The sequence below is a fragment of the Microtus oregoni genome, unplaced genomic scaffold (genome assembly GCF_018167655.1).
Source record: "Microtus oregoni isolate MIOR12 unplaced genomic scaffold, Mior012 000010F_ref0000083, whole genome shotgun sequence".
NCBI classification, from domain to species: domain Eukaryota; kingdom Metazoa; phylum Chordata; class Mammalia; order Rodentia; family Cricetidae; genus Microtus; species Microtus oregoni.
In genome coordinates this window covers 55053052-55060375 of record NW_024543069.1, presented here as the reverse complement: position 1 = coordinate 55060375, position 7324 = coordinate 55053052, and positions in this window count along the sequence as shown.

Below are 7324 nucleotides of genomic sequence, written 5' to 3'. Positions count from 1 at the left end.
CTTGGGCGCGTGCGCTAGGCAGGTTTTAAACGCTGGACGGGCCATCTTCCTCTCTCTCCACACTGACTTCCCAGGCCTGTGCACGCCCCCTCTAATAAACTCCTAAGCGGGTTTGTTGTGTGTTTTGTGATTCCTTCTCCCTCGTGCCAGGTAATTTCAGACAGGACATTATGATAAGCATGGTGACTAATCAGTGTTCCACGGGGAAACCTATCCTAAATGCCTCAGATTCTCTGATTCGAGGATGGGTCTGTGAGGGGCCTGTGGTAGAAGCAAGCTTCCTCTTCTTGTGCATTCACGTTTTTTTTATTAACCTCCTTGTAGGAATAAACTTCCTTGCCTTGAAATATGGATGGACTGAGAACGTCAGAGCACCTTGGATTTATAGCCCTGCACAGCACGCAGACATAATTTCTACTTGGCTGCTGTGTTGACGAGATTCAGTAAGGCATTAGACAAGTAAGTCTGTATTAGCCATCTAAAATATGGAATGTCCCTGGACTCTCAGGCCCTCTGAGAAGATACCTGAGCAGCCTTGACCTCTCTCAGGGGACAGCAATGTTTGGACTCTGATTTTCAATTGGCTGTCTCGGTAAGGAGAGAACCAGATTGCTTAAGTCTCTCTCAGGGTCTTTTTGAAGGAGCCATGAAAAACTGAGGAGAGTCAGTGACTGGGGGTTTAGATGGGAACCCCCTCCTTTGTATTGTCTGCCTCAGTTAACTTCTGTCTTGCTCTCTTTCATTCCCTCCGGAGTTGGGGAGGGGAAGGGAAGTGGGTTGTGGAAGGAACGGAAGGAATTCCCTTCAGGCATTTAACCACTTTGGTTCAGGTCTGTAAATGAAGGTTAGCTCGAGAGAGCCTGAGTTAGCACAACAAATGCCCGCTTGAGCCTCTCATGAATTCTCCATTCTCTGCATGAGGCAGGGTCCCAAGTTTCCCTGGAAGCAACTTTACTGTAAAGATCAGATCCTTTAGCTTTTTGGTCTCCTCCTGTTTGACTTGGCCCCACTGTCACCCACTGACATTTGAAATGTGCCTATTTGAAAAGAGAAGGAGAAAAGAGCACAAAGAGGAGGGAAAATAGCCGGAGGTGTTGCATCCTGCTGGGCAGAAGGAAAGAGTGTCTGGCCTCGCAGAGAGGGTGTGGTGTGCTGGTTTTTGCCCTCTTCCCTTTTGTCTTGGTCTTTTCCTGTGTTTCTGTCTTCATAGGGCCACATTTGCTGGTGTGACGATAAGTATGACTTAAATTGTCTGAGTTGATCCAGGATGCTAGAGGGAGGGGCCTGGGAAATGAATGGACGGAGCCCACCCCTGCACAGCCACAGGGCAAGGCTTTGATGGGTGTCTCCGGACTTGGTGAGCTGGCTGGTTGGGCAAGGGAAGCCACTGGAGGAAGTTGCTGGCCGAGACAGACAACAGACACATCCACACGGGAAGGATGCCCTTGACCTGGCCTTCAGACCTCAGCTGGGGGAGGGGGGCTGCGGCTTGCCCTGTGGTCAGGGAGCGTGGGAGGTATGGGAACAAGCCTCTTCACAGGGCTTTCTGAAAAAGACCTATCTGGGGAGTTTGTAACCCTGCATTGCCATGGCTGTAAATCTCCATCAGCACCAGAGGTCTGGGATGTGAACCAGGAGTCTCCATCGCCAGCTGACTCAGGTGATGTGGCTGTTGCGGCCTGAGACCACACTTGGGACTGAAGCATTTAGCTCAAAAGCAGAAGTGCATACATGAGATTCAGGGGCGCCAGGCATGGGCAGTGTCGTTTTGTTCTTTGGAGACAGCAAAAGTTAACATTCGGTTTTCTTTTCTTGATTTGACATCTAACCTTTATTAACTTTAAATGGCACATAAGAACATGAAACTTGTGATGCTAATGGGCCGTATGTGACGTATTGATATACTTCATGTATTTATTATATAATGTTTAAATCAGGGTTTCCTCAATAGCCTCAAATATTTATCATTTATTTACAGTAAGACCATTCAAAAATCTTTTCTTCTAGCTTTTTTTTTTAAAAAAAGATTTTATTTATTTATTATGTATACAATATTCTGTCTGTGTGTATGTCTGCAGGCCAGAAGAGGGCACCAGATCTCATTACAGATGGTTGTGAACCACCATGTGGTTGCTGGGAATTGAACTCAGGACCTCTGGAAGAGCAGCCAGTGCTCTTAACCACTGAGCCATCTCTCCAGCCCCTCTTCTAGCTTTTTGAGATATGTGGTACATTACAATCTACAACTAGCCTGCTTTACGTGTCTACCTATGAGTTAACTCAGTCAGCGTCTTTGTACCTGATCCCTGCTTGCCCTCGCCTCTGGTAACGGCCACTTTGTTTCCTATAGTCACTCGCGTCAACACATTGGGTACTTTGTAACCATAGAGATAGATTTCTTCTCGGCATGGAGTGGTGCTTGTCAAGTGACTCCTCAAAATGTTATTCCTGGGTTGGTTTTTGAAAGAGTCACGGTGGGAGTGTGTGAGAGATGGATGGTCTGAGGTTTCACCCAGTTCTGTTAACTCAGGAGGGTGAGCATGGTCTATGTTTCCTATCTTGGATAAACTTACTTTAAGTCATCCTTATCCCCACCGCACCTCATGTGACCTCTGATGTCGGGAGTCTAGGCAGAGAGTGATGGAGGGAATGAGCACTGACTGTTAACTCTCCCAGGATTCTTGTGCTCATTGAAGTAGACAAAACATTGGATCTGAGAGCAGGAAGAAGCAAAACCAGAATAGAATTCACTTGGTAACTTCAATGTCAATGTTCCCTATGCTTCTAGAAATGAAGGTGGAGCCCAATAGGAATTGTACTTTAATCCTTTTACAGTTTGTGGTGCATTGAGAAACTCTTTAATGTGAATCTCATGTCATACTCATGTATTTTTCTCTTTAAAATCTACCGTTCACGAGTATTTCTCTTTTTACTTCAAGTAAAGTATAAAACACCCCCCTTCTCAATCCTTTCTCCCACAAACCGGGTGTGAGTGTTTCAGACCGCATGCTCCCAGAACACGCCTTCCTTGCACGGTGGCCAGCAGCTCCACCTTCCTCCAACTTTTGTTTCTTCACATACCATGAGGCCACTAATGCCTGTCATAATCCCTCAGAGAGATATTTCCAGGGTTATAGTAGAATAAAATCGTGAATTTCTTTGGACTAATAGTAGAATGATCAAAACCAAAAACAAACAAACAAACAAAAAAATCCATTACTTCATTGTCGTCTCCTCAGTACTTACCACAGAATTCCAAGCTACTGTCCAAGGCAGATTTTAACAGTTAGTCACTTTCAAGGTGAGGAGAGAGTGTCTTTCTAAACATTGTCTGTGCTTCTTTGGAGCTGTATCTTTTGTAATTTCTTTTAGACACTATGGTGACTTGACACTGGCTGCAAATAGGGCAGGAGACAGAGGCAACCAGTAATTGTCATATAATTCTCTTGTATACTCACCCATGTGGTTTCACTCACGACAAAGACACTAGGTATGGATTGCTATGTACTGTATTAGAGGTTTGCCAGGTCAACAGGAAAGGAAAATGAGTGGCAAGTTAGAAGCCCACAGGCACAGGCTTGAATTCCCCTCCCCCATCTTAGGAACGCTTCAGCTAGCTTTTAGGACCATCTACTTGGCCACCCAGGGCCAGCAGGGCAAACTCTAAGTTCAAGCCATTGATCAGGACCTCAGTTACATTTGCTACTGGCCTTTAACAGTGACACTTAAGTTAGTGGTCGAATGAGTGGAGACTACAACACAGTTTTAAGTTGACGTATCAAAATGTCGTCATGGTCCACTTCTTGATAATTTATTACCCATTCAAATCTCTTTAAAACATACTTGGTCTCGGACTGAGTGGTGGTCTCACGTGCCTTTAATCCCAGCACTCAGGAGGAAGAGGCAGGCAGATCTCTGTGAGTTTGAGGCCAGCCTGGACTACAAAGAGAGTTCCAGGACAGGCTCTAAAGCTACACAGAGAGACCCTGTCTCAGAAAAAGGAAAAGAAAAGAAAAAAATAAAAACACAAAAAACCTGGACCGTATTTGGTCTCCAAGAACTAAGGCATGTTCTTACCTAGCACAACACAACTGTCCAGAATCCAATGAGAACAATAATGAATTTCTTCTCCATTTACTGCGACATTTTATAGTCTATCATATTTTTATATGTTTATATTTTTACTGCAACATTTTATAGTCTATCATATTTTTACCTTCTCTTATATTACTTTCATTTTCCCCAAGTTTTGACCTAAGATCGTCCTAAGATTTTTCTTGGTTTATCTCCATTATTTGTTCATTTACAAATCTTGCATTAGTCACTTTTCGTACCGTGGTGATACCATACCTTCCATAAGCAACTTAGGAAAGCTTTCTCTTAGTCTGCGCTTTAAGAGCCGCAGTCTGGCACAGTGGACAAGGTAGCAGGTGTGTGTGGTAGAGGCTTGTTCACACTGTGGCTGTAGAACAGGACCAAATGACTGCAAACTTCAGTGGCTGGACTCCAGAGGCCGTCTCTGTCAGCTAGGCCCTGAATCTGGAAGGGTCTACCACCTGCCCAAACAGCGCCACCACTTGGTGAACAGGTAGGTGTTTACAGCCAGTGATCCTGAGGGAGACTTTTAGACCTAAACCATAAGAACTCCCTGTTAGGAATTTTTCCTAACATGAGCTCTCTGCCGACGCAAAAATCCCAATCAAGCCAAATCACAACAAGCCAAATTAAATAATATCCACGTTTAATGGGATCCCTGCACTCTGGGAGGCCGCGAAGGTAACCACTGGGGTGGGGTGGAGGGAGAAGAAAGAGAGGACAAGGGGACCTTCCAGGGATGCAGTTTAAGTAGACTGGAGGACAAGACTTTGGGGGGCTGTCTTGACACTCATCCAGGGAGGGAGTCAAGGCTTGGCAGGCATAGGGACATGGTCTCCAAAGATGGAGGCCAGAGACAGGGACTTGGGACTTACACTCCCTTCTCTGAAGCATGTTTTGACTTCAGGAATATTTACCTAGATGTGGGATATGTGAAATACCAAGCACAGCACTAAACAAAGTTTTTAGAATTCAAATAACCTTAACCTCCACACAACATAGGTGTCTTGGAGTCGTTTTCAATAGTAGGAAACCAAGTTTACAGCGGATGACTTCCCAGGATCAGAGAGGGCTTGTTCTTGGCAGGGCTGGATTTGGGTTTAGACTTCATTTCAGAAACAGTGATTTGAGTCACACTGAGACATTCCGAAGGTTCCTGCTGGGCTTCTTCTCAAGAGTGACATCTAGCTTACCTGTATAGGATCACTTGTTGTCAATGCAGATTCCTGGGCCCAGCTCCAGCCTTAGTGACTAAATGGTTGGAGACAGACTCAGGAATCATTATTTTTAAAAACAGAGATGTATTTATTGTTATTTCATATGAATGAGTATTTTACTTGGATGCATGGGTGCTGTGGATGTGTTTGGTGCTTATGGAGGCCAGTGGAAGGAATCAGTTCTCTTGAACCTGGAGTTACAGACATTTGCGGGCTTCCATGAGAGGGCTGGATCAGTGTCTGGATCCTCTCCAAAGAGTATTACGGGCTTTTAATAGCTGAACCATCTCTCAGCCCCCAGAACCAGAATTTTAATGCATTTCTTAGGTTACCTTTACAGCTGGAGTGGATCTGAAGTAGGGAATGAAAGAAAGATGGACTATCTTGCTGGGTTTCAGCTATTTGTGTTGCTAGCAGCATCGTCAAAGGCTAAAAGTCAGTTTCTAGGTAGGCTGGTGCCAAAACACAGGGAGACACTTGGAGACATACGTATGACATGTAGGAGAGTTTATTTTCCCCGCAGGAGAAATTCCCCGTTTTCTCTAGACACCGAAGGAATGGTCTCTGCCAGTGCCACATGTTGAGTGCTCGGAGGACCCTTTGTATCACATATGCCACTGTCTAGTTATAGCCGTGAAACATTGCTAGTATGGCCCCCAGCGCTACACACAGCGCAGAGCACACTGAGACTTTTGGTAACCAGTCTATACACCAGAGGTTACAAGACCTTTCATTATCTTGGTTTCGTTTGTAAAGGTAAAGACAGGGAGGAAGGACAGCCAGAGGGACCCTGTAAGGCTGACAGAGACGGGAAGGGAAGTGCCTAGCTCTCTCCCCAGCCAGCTCCATCATTATTCCAAAGCGATCTCTAATCAAAACCCAGCATATGGTTTTTATTAATTTGGGGCAATTCCCCTGCCGTTTAGTGTAATAAAAAGAATATCACAAAAGATTGATATCATAAAAGATCGTGGCATTCCTTGTCAAGCTACCAAACATGAAGTGTAAAATCTAAGGTAATGAAATAAGTTGAGTTGCTTCTCTTGTGTTTATTTTTATTATTTTTATTGCCGCAGGTTCTGAGAGGGTGAGATGTGGGGCCGGCTTATGAACAGACTTGAAATCAATTTCAGTTTCAGTGTGAAGCTAATACCAAGGGCCCGAACTTCTCAACTGTCTCAGCAGGCAGAGAGCAAAGCCCTCACTCTCTTCAAGCCAAGTTACCCACAACCAACTTTCTGTTTTCCAAGGACAAAAAAAAGAAAAAACCCTCTGCGTTCATGAATTTGTAGTAGTTGTTGTCAGTGTGCTTACTTATCTGTTTACTCTGAGGCAGGGCCTTGCTGTATATCCAGACTGGTCCTCCGGTCTCAGTTTCTGACTAGTTAGATTACAGGTGCACATGATGGTGCCTGGCTGTGCGCTGATCCCCTCTTGTTTCCTCTAGTGTAGTATTTATTGTTTATGCTGCTTTCTCTTGAGGTAAATCTCAGGAGAGTGGAGCCAGGATATTTTCCCATGAATGCCCCACCAAGCAACAGTCAACTTTTCCCTCAGGGGAGGGGCTCTCTCTCTATGTCTGAACTCCGGATGCACAGCTTAGAAAGAATGGTGGAGGTAACACAGGGAGAGTGTAATTATTCGGCCACAAATAAGGCTGAACTCTGGATTCTAGAGCCACGCACATGCAGACAAGCCCTCAGGCAGAAGTGCCTGAAAGTTAAAGGCCCCACATGACCCACATGAGTGGTTATAGCCACATGACTCAGCTAAGCCCTTGTGCGCATGCGCGAGCCCGTCGTCTGCATATGACATAGCCACGACAACTCCCTGTGCGCATGCGCCAGGCAGGTTTTAAAAGCTGGACTCACACTCTTCCTCCTGCTCTCTGCTCACTGACTTCCCAGGACTGTGCTTGCCCCTTCTAATAAACTAAGCGGGTTTGTTGCAAGTTTTGTGGTTCCTTCTCACTCACACCAGGTAATTTGAGAAAGACCCCAGCAGCTGCCACC